Source organism: Myotis davidii, unplaced genomic scaffold, assembly GCF_000327345.1.
Source record: "Myotis davidii unplaced genomic scaffold, ASM32734v1 scaffold41, whole genome shotgun sequence".
Classification (NCBI taxonomy): domain Eukaryota; kingdom Metazoa; phylum Chordata; class Mammalia; order Chiroptera; family Vespertilionidae; genus Myotis; species Myotis davidii.
In genome coordinates, this window is record NW_006292344.1 from 1,118,399 (window position 1) to 1,131,655 (window position 13,257).

A 13,257-nucleotide genomic window follows, 5' to 3' on the forward strand; every position below is an offset into this window, starting at 1 on the left:
TCTAACTCACTTCTTACAACTAAAAATGCTGTATGATACAATGAATATCTTTTAAATAGCTCCCCAGTGGTCTTAATGTCTGCATATCATTCTTCATATGAGTGGTCATCTGGTATGGTAGACCCTTGATTCTTCTCTGTCTACCTGGGTCCTCATCCCACCCAATCTGAGAAGAGAGCTGGATGTCACCCTCCATTTCTGGCCTAACTCCTGGTGTCTTCAGGCTTTCATTCTATGCAGGTCTATTCATTGGGCTGGTATTCTCTAGCTCTGAGAAAGTAGAAATAGAGGTCTGATGGGGAAAGAGATAGCTACGAAGTACTCTGTAAGGTACAAACCTTGCCCAGAGGTTCAGTTTCCTCACATATTAAGTTGGAGGATGCATATACTTGTATACACATGCAGGTTAACCCACAGGTGATGAGGCAGCTAAGGGGGACCAGTGAACTTGCACACTTCCAGCCCCACAGCTTAGAACAATCATCCTGAGTGCAGCTCTGGGCAGCCCATCCCTTGCTCAAAATGTCTGTGTGGACTTTGGATAAAGTCATCAATGTCTAGGATAGATTGCCTGCTGCTCTGCTACACCCTAATGCTTTTCCATTCCTTCCTCCGAATTATGGCCCCTCTCCACATTGGTCTAAGTTTTGCTAGCTCCATTGCTTCCTCCCTTATATGCTCATCTTTTCTTATTCTCCCCACATTCCATTCTCAAGCCATAATGAACTATTTTTAATTCCCTGATCCTACCATGATCTCACAATTCTCAGCCTTTGCTTATGCTGGATCCTTTCCCTAGAACACTCCTTCTTGCCCTACATTGCTTCACCTAACTAATGCCTACTCTTCTCTCAGATCTCATCTTACCTATTGTTTCTTTCAGCAAATCTTCCTCTGTCCTCCTCCAACCCAAAACCTTTGTGCCCCTCCTATGTGCATATATGCATAATGCAAGGACACAGACAATAGGGTGGTGAAGGCCTGGGGCAGGGGGTGGGGGCTTGCTAGAAGAGGTCAGTAGGGAAAAAGGGGGATAGATAATACTTTCAATAATAAAGATTTAAAAAATAAAATAGAAGGAAACAAAATCAAATCTGTTTCTTCCTCCTACCTCTGCCATGGTGATCAAGCATAATCCTTTAATTGTAATCTGAGGTAGGAATAAAATGTCAATATCATGTGCCCTAAATAATTTAATTGGAGATTCAGCCATCATCACAATGCAGCAACCACTTCTTTTTTCCCTTAAAGAGAACCACTTAGAGTATTTAGACATCAGTTGAGTAATCTTCCATTTAAGAGTTTGATCCTGGAATGTCCTTTCATCCATTCTCTATTTGGGGAAATCAAAGTTCAATATATATTACATTTGAGTCAGTTTGTGGTTTAGTACATCCACTGTTATCAATATTGACAAATTAAGCCCTGCCGGTATGGCGCAGTGGTTGAGCATTGACCTATGAACCAGGAGGTCATGGCTTGATTCCAGGTCAGGGCACATGCCCGGGTTGCAGGTTTGATTCCCAATAGGGGGCATGCAGGAGGCAGGCAATGATTCTCATCATTGATGTTTCTACCTCTCTCTCCCTTTCTCTCTGAAATCAATAAAAATATATTAAAAAAATATTGACAAATTAAGGGCCAAATAAAGCATGAGAAAACACTGGAGGCTAACTTTGAAAGTGGTGTTGAAAAGGTTGAGAGGAAATAGGAAAAAGCAGTGTTAGAATTATAAACTCCAATAACAATAGTTCCATAGTATTTACAGTTTGCAATGTGCTTTTACATTCATTATTTTATTGAATCTATACCATAAAGATACAGAGAAATGTGAGACAGTAAATCTCTATTCAGTAGGTGAATGACTGACTGACTGGAGCCCTGGCAGAGGAAATGAGTTCTCAGGGCTAACCTTTATTAGCAGAGTTGGTATAATGACCCAAGTCTCAATTCTTAGCCTGACCATCCTCTGCTGTGCTTCATCTGTGTATGGTACTGGGGACCTAAAGAAATGTGTCCTATCTCACTTGGAATTTGCAAATGCCACCAAAGCCATTCACATTGCTTTTATTTCTGCTCAGGATATCCTGAAGGTTTTCTCTGCCTGGCTGTTATGCCATGTGTTGAAGGCACAGAGAAACTAGTCTTATAAAAAAACAAACAAACAAACAAACAAAAAACTAGCCTGCAAAGAAGAAGTTGAATATTAACCAGAGCTTTCTCTGTGCCCTGCAGGTGTCTGATCCTCAAGTTACACAGCTGCATCCACATAGGGGTCTGGAACTAGAGGGGATCAAGATCTTAGGTGTGATGCTAAGGTTGTATGGTGCTCTATAAGTCAACCTGATGGATGAGATAATACCAGATGCCCGACTGGGACTCTGCAAGTTTCAAATGGAAGGTGAAAGCACCAGCCCCTTTGGCTTAAAAAATCATCTTAGGAATGCAAGCATGAACTATGGTTCTCTATGTATATCCATTTTTATTCAAGTTTATTTTTGTAGAATTGTGCTAATATTGTTTATTCAAAATGCATTTGAATTTTCCTGGTGACCAGTGGAACCCCATCTAATGTTAGTGTTAGTGATTAAAATAAAAGTATATACAATCATGGTAATTTTTACTTGAAATTATCTTAGAAAAATACTTATGTTGGAGCCAAGCACAGCCCATTTTTCCTCCAGCTTGGGACTAATTGATGTTTATTGCTTGAGCACCAAAAGAAACAGCTAGCTTTTAACTGGGGGCCATGCTGAATTTTTTTTTTTAAAGCGGGTATCTTTAAATGACAGAATCAGGGGGGTGACAGAGCACACTATAGAATGCAGGCAGAGATTGGGAGAATCACTATGGATGGAAGGTTCACATTTTCTGTGTCCTGCTCACAGAACCCTGGTGGAGAGGAACCCTGGTGGCACTTACATTGTCACCTCTCTCTTCTCTCTGCACTCATGCTGAATTTGTGAATGTTAAATGCATAAAATGATGGGACTGCACTTTAATGACTTTTTAGAGCAATATTGGCCAGATTTGACAACTGAGTGAAAAGAGGAATTGGAGAGAGAGAAGTAAAAAATGACCCTGGGTTGGGACCAGGAAGTTGGTGGAAGCAGGAAGGTGTAAGGAATGGAGGACTGAGGCATGTTAAATTTAGAGTCATTTTGAATATAAGGGTTCTCAAATAAAGGCTGGATAACCTATTGAGTATATTGATTTTAGTTCACAACTCAAAAACAATAAATAAAAATTTGAAAATTATCTGTAATTGGGAATTTCCAATTAATATTTAATTTATTCTGCAAAGTAGGAGAAACTTAATCACATTCAACTTGACATCTACCCCGTCCTTTCTCTGGGAATGAAGGAACACAGTATGTCTTAAGCTAACAGGGAGAGACTGCAACTGAAATTAAGTTATGTTTTAAGTCTCAGTGAGGTTTACTACAAGTGACTCCATTTTGAATCTGTAGTTTCTACTTAACAATGTATAGTTGACCCTTGGACAACATGGGTTTGAACTGTGTGTTATACATGGATTGTTCTCAATAAGTAAGTACAATATTATAAAAGTATTTTCTCTTTCTTATAAATTTCTTAATAATATTTTCCCTCTAGCTTACTTTTTGTAAGAATATAGTATATAATACATATGACATACAAAATATGTGTTAATCTACTGTTTATTTTATTGTAATGCTTCTGGTCAATAGTAGTCTATAAGTAGTTAAGTTTTGGTTTAGTCAAAAGTTATACATGGGTTTTCCACCATGTGAGGGTTAGCACCTGTGTTGTTCAAGGGTGAACTACTATCTTTGTGTTAACAAGTAGGATAGGTACTTGTACTTTTCTCAACACTGTATTCCTAGGCCTAATACCATTACTAGGTACATTATTGATACTTGCTGTTAAAATAAAAAGGGTGTATAAATTGTCTCCCTTTGTGTTTGAGCCTCTCTGAAACTTTTCATTGGTAGTCGACCCAAAAAGGGTTAAAGCTCCATCCATCAACATTTCTTATACCAAAGACTGGCCCTTGGTTTGACTGAACTGCCTGACCTGTGAAAATTTATTGGCTTCCAAGCACAGTCACGGCTCTTCTTTGTTTGGACTTACCTGAGGTCAAATGTCAGCAGACTTGTACAGGTGGCTGAGTTGGGAAAGGACAAAATACTAGTACATTCAGATAATCTGATTCTACGATAAGTCAAAATGCAAACAGTGATGAATCTACAGCCACTGGCTGAAAACTAGGTTTAAAAACTTGGTAAAATTGTGCAGAAACCCAGAGGCAGATACAAGTTATCATTTATCCCCATTGGTTTAATTCTTATAAAGTGATAAAGAAAGTAGCTTGTGACACCATTTTCCCCTCAAGAAAAGACTTAGTATTCAAAAAAGAGAGAAAATATTCATTTGGGAAGAGTGCTAATATGTTCTTTTTACATTGAGATCATCTTTTCCCCATGGTACAATGAGTTGTGCAGAACAGAGAGTAAACACACCTTTTGCAAATTGCTTCATTATTTTTAATGCTGCATTTACTAAAATTCTACCACTAGTGTTTATCATATTAAGTTTTCCTGTCTTTACAAAAGATTGATGCTTATCTGACTAGGCCAGAGGTCATGTTTGCATCACAAACTAGTACAATAATCTTGGGAAGAGAAATAAGCTCAGCTATAGAGAAAGGCACATCAAATATTAAAACTGTCACCTGTGCTTAGTTCTTCCCAAAAGATAATCCTGGGTATTTTTTTTAAAGAATTTATTTAATATAAAACTGCAAAATAACCATTGGTTTAATTTTGTGTCTACTTTTATAGAAGAACTAGAGGCCCAGTACACAAAAATTTGTGCACTCAGTTGGGTCCCTCAGCCAGACCTATGCCCTCTTACAGTCTGGGACCTCTTGGAGGATATCCACCTGCTGGCTTAGACCCACTCCCTGGGGGATCGGGCCCACACTGGCAGTCAGACATCCCCCTGGCAGCCCTCAGGGGATGGCCACTTACCAGCAGGGAGCAGGCCTAAGCTGCAGTCGGACAGCCTTATTGTTGCTGAGGAGGTGGGAGAGGTTCCTGCCACCACCGCTATGCTGGCAGCCATCATCCTGGCTTGTGGCTGAGCAGAGCTCCCCCTGTGGGAGCCCCCTGAACGCCATGGGGCAGCTCCTGTATTGAGCATCTGCCCCCTGGTGGTCAGTGTGTGTCATAGTGACCAGTCATTCCCAGTCGTTATGCTGTTAGGGTCCATTTGCATATTTCCCTTTTATTATATAGGATAGAGGCCTGGTACATGGGTGGGGGTCGGCTGGTTTGCCCTGAAGGGTGTCCCAGAGCAGGGTAGGGGTCCTGCTAGGGTGCTTGGCCAGCCTGGGTGAGGGGCTGATGGCTGTTTTCAGGCTGGCTAAGACTCCCAGTGACAGAAGCTCCCAGCCTCTCCTTTTTTCTTTTCTTTTTTTATTCTGGGATTTATTTACCTTCTATAATTGAAACTTTGTTGCCTTGATTGGAGCTCATAACTGGCCACGGCAGGTGGGAAGCTTGGCTTCCCCCATCACTGGCAACCAAGCCTCCTGCTTGCTCCAGCTCCATGGCTGCCAGCCACCATCTTGGTTGGGTTAATTTGCATATAGTTGCTCTGATTGGTGGTGGGCATGGCTTAAAGTGTAGCAAAGGTATGGTCAATTTGCACGTTTGTCTTTTATTAGTGATTATATCCTTAGATAATTTATAAAATTTATAAATGTGAGAAGGCCTAGAACAGAACATAATGTGGCATGCTATTCTTAGGAAGATGAATTTGGTCAACAGGTTGAAAGAAGAATCAAATCAAAGAGCTGGGAAAGTGTTGGAGAATATCAAATCTAAGAACCTAATTCTATGGATAAAGAAAACGAGATCAGAGAGGAGGTGACTTGCCAGGAGTTCACACAGCAGTTTTAGGGCAAGGAAAGGACTACAAAACTTTCTCTCCTTTGTCTTCCCATGCCAATCCTGGTTCTAATTCCAAATGGTTGGGCCCCTCTGACTCTTCTTTTTCCTTCCCATTGGTCTTATTACATCTAGGACTCATCCCTTGAAAAAGTTATGTGATTTTATTTAAATGCCTGGGCCTTATACTTTCTGCATCTTCCTCAGCCTTTGACAGGAAGAAGAGGGAGGAGGTTTAAGAGAAGGAAGAGGAGGAGGGGAAGAAGGAGAAGGGGAAGAAAAAGGAGAAGACAAATGTAATACTTTCAACAATAAAGATTTAAAAGGTGGAGAAGGAGGAGGTGAAGGGAGAGATGGAGGAGGAGGGGAGGAGGAGAAACAATTGAGTGCCTGCAATGATCAAGGCAAGCCCTGTGTTAAGGACTAAGAGATAAATTAGATTCTCAGTCCAGTAGCAGAGAAAGACAAGGTAACCAATGACACTAGTCAGAGTCATATGGATTGAGATAAGCAGAGTAATGGTAGCACTCTGTAGGGGTAATATGTCCACTGGAGGTGTCTGTAGGGGCTAGAAGGCCTCTCAAAGGAGGCATTATTTAAGGGGAATCTGAAGAGGTTAGGTAAGCGTTGCCTGGTGAAGAGAGAAGGAAGAGGGCTCCTGGGAGAAAGAAGAACCTGTGTAAAGGCAGATAAGCATGAACAGGTAAGATGTGTTTGGGAAACCACCAGAACTTCATTTGGCTGGAGGGTGAGTGCATGTAAAGGACTGGCAGACAATCTGAAGGGCTGTGCAAACCACATTAAGGAGTGTGGCCTGATGGGTGTTAAGCATGGAGAGGCAACATCATGTTGGTGTTTATCTTCCATGCCTAACCTTGTCCTTTTTTCTCCAGTAGCCTCTTCATATCTTTTCTTCTTGGTCAGCTGTTGGAGATTATGAGTTCTGCACATCAGAGTGTTCCAACTGAGACCAGATGGTCACTCAGCAGTGAGTGAGCAAAGCACCAGGCTGCCTGGGCTCAGGGGGAATCTCAGCTTACCCATTTACTAGCTCTGGCGTAAGAGCAAACCACTTAACCTCTCTGGGCTTTACTTTCCTCATGGACAAAATAGAGAAAGTGATAATGCCAACCTCAGAAGGGCTTTGTGAGGATTAAATGAAAAGCATATGAACAACCTTTAGAATATTGCCTGGCATATCAGAGACACAAAGAAAAGATTGACTTGAGCTACACAAGGGCCTTTGGGTAAGGGGCTATAATGGATGCAAGGAAATGGTGGGACCACAGCCAGGCCTTCCTCAAAGTTTTGTGTGCTATCACTGGACCAGTCAGAATGCTTCTATAGGCGTTTAGGGTACCATGTGTAATCGTCGGAATACATAACCTCTGCCCCACCTGAAATTCTGTGCTTCTTTTAGTCTTCCAATTTATAAATCTGTATTTTTTTTTAGCATTGAGTCTGCAAGTTTACACACCCTTCCCTTCTTTCCAAAGCTCCTGCACACAGCAGGTTTTAATAGCGATGCTGAGAAAAGTGAGAATCCGAAAGAAACCAGATCAGCAAATGACAATGAGCCTTTTGATTTGATCTTGCATTGATGACAACCCTGCATGTAGTTTGCCAAGCATCCAATTTATGACTTTACCTCTTATACTCCTGGTGAGTACTTCATGAGTTGAAATCATCTTTTGTGATTAACTTTATATAATGCTTATGCTAACACCATGCCCACCTGGGTAATTCATAAATATTTCAGGAGGAGAAACACAGTGATCTTCCCCAACACAGCCATATAACAGTTCCAACATAATTAGTAGCATTTCTGGATCCAACACAGCACTCTTATAATGTGTATGATGGAGGAAATGAATGACTCTAATTATACCTTATTAAATCTTATTAATCCTCATTAGAACCCTATTATTCTTTATAAGTGGGTTAATGGGGGAAATAAAAAGAAATGCTGGTCAAGTCCTGTTATATCCGATGAGCTTTGGGTAAATCCATTCTTACTTTGTGTGATACCAGGTGTTTTTCATAGTAAACACTACCCCTTAGAATATGGGTTTGCTGAAATGTTGAAGGTAGAATTGTGTTGGGATAAGTTATGATCTTTTTAGAGCTCCATAACAAAATCTCCTTTAAGAGTTCATTTTTTTAAAAAAAATTTCAAACTATGTTAGTTGCAAAAAGAAAACTATTTCATTATTGCATGGACTAGATACTCTTGACCTTATCTCTCTGCTACTATCTTCCTATTTTTGTACGTGTAGGTGAGAATTTGAGAGGAAGAGAGATTAAGCAATTTGAACCCAGGAATTCAAAGAGCTTGCATAAGGAAGGTGTTAAATAAACATCAAGTGCAATAATATAAGTTTCTACATTTATTTCTTTAATTCTTGGTCAAAAAATTCCACCAAATCCCATTAGAACCAAGTTTTGGAAGTTTCATGTGTAGGCAACTCAGTGTACTCTCAACATTCATGAATAGGAATTAAGTCCTGCTGGAGGTCAGGGTCTCCTGTTTGGTGGAAACATCCTGGGATTAGTCAGGTGACTTGGATGGGTGGAGGTGAGTTTAGGCGCTTGTGTTGGGCAAGTCACTTTACCTTTTCACTCAAATGTAAAAGGGGGACTATGCTTTGTCCTAGCTAACATGAAGCTTTGATAAACTGCTTTAATGATGTGCCAAAGTGAGGGATTATTATTGTAGATATCAATAGGATAGAAATACAAGGAAACAAAGTCCCCAGCCTTGGACCACCTCCCAGGCAATGGCTGCTGCACATTATAACTCCTTGGCATGGTTTCCATGATTGCGCACATTTACAAATGTCAGAGGGGAAAATTCAACTCTAACTTTCCAAGAACAAGCTTGCTTTTATTCAAATCAGTTCACCCAATTCGCTGATTTCTTTTTGGAGATATAAGCACAGAAAAAAGTTTCTGGGCTTCAGGACCAGGCTGTAAAATAAACGCTAAACTCCAGGGGTTCGTTTATTTGAGTCTAGGACAGAGGAAGTGGCCTGGAAGCAACGTCATTGTCCTTCAGGGTTGTCAATCAGACCTTCCAGGAACTGATTCCGGGCCAAGGGGAGTTGGAATTCTCTTCACTGGGTGGTCTGCGTGGCCCGCTGACATCTAACCTGGTTCTCTCTCTGTGGGAAGGAGGGAGTCAGGGCTCTGACTGGAGGAGGGAACTGGGATTGTGAGTTTTGAACACCCAGGTCCCGCTCCTGGGTCGGTGGCGTGTGCGACTCTGTACAAGTCATTTCTCTTCGGAGAGCGTCAGTTTTCTCACGTGGGAAGTGGACGGATTGGAAGTTGGTCTTAGCCAGCTCCGACCTCCTGTACGTTAGGAGTCCTGTTGGGAATCCAGGGAGAGTCTCAGGACCCAGATCTCGGAAGGAATCTGAGCAGGATCTCTGCTGCTCAGACTCAGCGCCCTAAATTGGCGCCTTTAAGGGCAGATGCAGGTTCTCCCATTTCTCAAACAGCCCCTCGACTCGGCCGCTTCCTCCTTCTACATCTTCTTCCTCTTCCTTCAGTTCAGGCAAAGCTTCCACACCTCCTTTCTCTTCCTCCTCTGCGAGCTCCCTGCATCCCTAGGTCCCCTCCTCTCATTTCCAGGAAATAAAATACCTGCTGTGCACCCACCTTTTGGTACAGCCCCTGCCGCACGGGAGACCAAGGGGAGGGGGTGGGGACGGTGGGAAGGAAGGAGGGGGAAAGGCACCAACCAGCAGTCGCTCCAGCCCTGCCGAAGTTTCACTTTTTGTCTGTGGGTTCGCTCCCGGGCCCCGCGCGAGCTTTCCCGGGATAAGTAGCTTTAGCGAGCAGGGGGACAGCCGGGAGCTGCAAGGTAAGGGCTGGTAGCACGATCCGGGGCGCGGGACACGCTGCGGGGCGCGGGGCCGGGCCTGTCCGGGGCTGGGGACAATGGGAGGGGGAGTGCCTGGGCACCTCCTCCTACGCCTTAGCCTCCGCCTCCAGCCGCCGCCGCCACCGCCGCTGCCCCGGCTGCCTCCTCCCAGAGGTATTGTTGCAAATCCTCCTTCCTTCCCCCTCACCCTCCGCCCGCCGGTGCCTCGGGAACCCCCAGCCTCCCCGGGCGCGAGCGCCTCTGGGGTGGCAGCCGCGCGGGCGCAGGGTGTGGAGTGTGCGCCCTGCCCCGGCCCCAGGGCCCGCGGTGCGGAAGTGCCAGCCGCGGTGCAATCACGGGGTACACGCCATTGAAGGGAGACCCGAAGTTTTTCGGGAAGCTCAGATTGCGGTCTGGGCGGGGTTGGAGCCCTTCCCTGTGTGACCCCAGCCTGGGCCTTTCTGGGCACCCAGCGGGCTGGGCCACACCAGCTGCCGGGAAGCTCAGATCGCGGTCTGGGCGGGGTCGGAGCCCTTCCCTGTGTGACCCCAGCCTGGGCCTTTCTGGGCGCGCAGGGGGCGGGGCCACATCCAGCTGCTTAGAGCTTTCGCGGAATCCCAGTTGTCACCGTGGAAGGGGCCTAGGAATACAGTTATCCAAGCCCCCATTTTACAGTTGGGGCAACTGAGGTCCAGGGAGAAGGAGGGCCTCCCCAGAAGTCAGTCACTAAAGGCCGACTGTAATGAAAATAAATGGCTCCCAATTCCTAATTTCTGTTCTCCAGCATTTCTCCAGGGCCCAGTGTGCCAGGGGGCGTTGGTGGGTTTTTAGGTCGGAGAGGCAGATAAGGCCCAGTTCTTGCTCTCAGAGAGCGCTCAGACCACCGAGGAGCCGAACCTGACCTTAGACAGAAAGTGCTGAGAGCTGGGGGAAAGGCGTGGATAACCATTTAATGGGCTCAGGAAAAGGAGTTTGATTTCCTGGTCCCTGGAGAGCAGACAGTGATAGCCCTTTGATCGGGGCTTTTTGAAGGATGGGAGTTTTCTGAAGCTAGCCAGTGACATGGAGGGAGGCCATTTGCGCAGGAGTGGGGGTGGGGTGAGGGGTGGGGCTGGGGCTGGTGGGATGTTGGGGGCTGGGGGGGGTGGGCTGTAGACCAGAGAATACGGTGGGGTGAGGGGTGGGGCTGGGGCTGGTGGGATGTTGGGGGCTGGTGGGGGTGGGCTGTAGACCAGAGAATACTAAATAAAATGTGGAGAGTAGAGCTGAAACTGTAAATGTTACTGTGTTGAGGGCATGGGGTTCGAGGGAGAGTACTCGAGATCGGTGGACTTGTGGCCAGGTACTCTGACAGAGCAATGTCTTTGGGACTTTGGTGTGCTATGGAGACCAGAAAGATATCTCCCAGGCTTCCCTCCCCAGGGATTCACTGCTTCCCAGCCCTCAACACAAAATGCAAAAATTTAGGGTCCTCTCTGAGTTACTTTTCTAATACCAGACTCACTTAACTTTATCTCCAATCCTCTTTCTCCTTCTACCCCCTCCCCCTTTTCTAAATTGCTTGCCTTCCAGTAAAACTTGTTCTTACTAAGGTGTCAGTGACTTAATGGCTTACCTCTCTCAGCACTTGTGCATTTAAGAAAGCCTTTAAGTGGAGTGAAGGGAAGCTACTACTTCCCTTTCCCCCTTCCCAATCCTCACCCTGCCTCACTCTTACTGATGGGGAAATAAAAATGAAGGGCCAGAGAAAGTGGGTGCTACAGTGAATAATGGTGGATGATGAGGGAGGGGGCGCAAAATCTCCAATAGGATTTACTCTACTCCATGACCAGCATTTCTCCTTCCAGGGTTGCTGCTAGCACTGGGGACTGTTAAAAGGAAGTGTGTCTTGCATTGAATCTTTGTAGGACTGCCCCTCAACTCCAATGCCCAGGCCTTTACAGTCTGGAATGTACACTCTAGGTGGGAGAGAAGTAGTTGGGGTTAGCTGCTTGAAAGGTAGGGTGTAGGCCTGGGACCTTTGGGTTACCAGTGGATCTCAACCTTCTGGTCCTTTAAATACAGTTCCTCATGTTGTGACCCAACCATAAAATTATTTTCGTTGCTACTTCATAACTGTAATGTTGCTAGTGTTATGAATCGTAATGTAAATATCTGATATGCAGGATGGTCTTAGGCGACCACTGTGAAAGGATCGTTTGACCGCCAAAGGGGTCGCGACCCACAGGTTGAGAACTGCTGGGTTAGGCAGTCCCTCAGGGTCATGCTCACTGTAAGCAGCTGGCCAGCCTAGAGTTGGCTTTGGGGATGGGTAGAGGGAGGAGAAGCTGAGCTGCTGAGCTGGTTACTATGGCTGGGACTGATTAGGACCCTTGGAGTGACATATTCTGGTGGTGAGGTCATCACTCTGGGGCAGAGTTCCAGCTGGTGGTTGGTGGGAAAGGAGGCTTGATTATGAAGGGCCTTACAAATGCCAGGCTTGGGAGTTTGGATATGACTTGAAGTCATCATTTGAGGGTTTTGAGCAGGTTGGGACATGACTGAGAGGGGAGGTACTGGCACTGGGAAACCTTCTGCTGCCCATTTCTAGAGAGAGGCAATAATTTGACCTATGAATATTATCATTGGGTATTCACTCACTTACTTGACATATATTACTGAGAACCTATTATGTGCCATTGGCAAATATGAAGATTTTATAACAAGTGCCTGTATTTTAGAGACAAATAAGTTGTATTTCAACAGTTCTAAGATATATTTTTTTTTCAAATTTTAATATCGCTGAAATTGGGCTATCTTATAATCATAGATGTGTCGTAGTTGAGCAATTTTTTCATTCTAAGTTGATGGTACATCTTCCAGTCAATGGTTTAGATATGATAAAAGTTGTTAAGCATATTCTGTATGAATGTACAGTGTTTGGCACTTTATATAAAGCACTTTCCCATCAGATATTCCATTTGCATCTCAAAAATCCCCTGAGAACTAGGCCTGGTGACACTGTCATCTCCATGGTAACTTTTGCCCAAGGTCACACAGCTAATTAGAAATGTGCTCAAAATGACAACCCAGAACTTTGACTCTTGGTGTTAATGTGTGACTTTACCCTGCTGTGGAACTCACATGGATTATTGGGAGAACTGTGGAATAGTCGGATCAGATATGATTTCAGAACTATGGTTTCAAATCCTGGGATGATAATGAGTTTTTGGCCAAGGGCAGAGTGTAACTCACTGGGAAGGTGTAACTCACTGGAATGTACTGGGTAGCCCCTTTAGCCCTGAAATTTTTTTATTTTATTTTATTTTATTATTTATTACAAAGGGTATTACATATGTGTCCATTTTTTCCCCCCGCCCAAGACAGCCCCCTAGCCGTCCCTATCCCCCAGTGTCTTATGTCCATTGGTTATGCTTATATGCATGCATACAAGTCCTTTGGTTGATCTCTTACCCCCCT

At 44.4% G+C, this 13,257-nt stretch overlaps 1 protein-coding gene and 1 long non-coding RNA gene across 3 annotated transcripts in view; one reads left to right on the plus strand and one right to left on the minus strand.

Annotated features, from left to right (window-relative positions):
- Nucleotides 1-8,307: 8,307 nt before the first annotated feature.
- On the minus strand, nucleotides 8,308-9,767 carry LOC107183416. The gene is made up of 2 exons (XR_001514211.1): nucleotides 9,677-9,767; nucleotides 8,308-9,300 (listed from the first exon to the last, which is right to left on the minus strand). It is a non-coding gene; the product is annotated as an uncharacterized LOC107183416 (long non-coding RNA).
- The window catches only part of LPP (LIM domain containing preferred translocation partner in lipoma), a 653,115-nt gene continuing 649,582 nt past the window's right edge, over nucleotides 9,725-13,257 (plus strand). Inside the window, exon 1 of one of the 2 annotated variants that reach the window (XM_006765861.2) lies at nucleotides 9,725-9,798. The gene's annotated coding sequence lies outside the window, so the exon portion shown is untranslated. Of the gene's footprint in view, nucleotides 9,799-9,917; nucleotides 9,973-13,257 lie in introns of those variants that run through there. The other variant, XM_006765860.2, reaches the window with a different exon arrangement.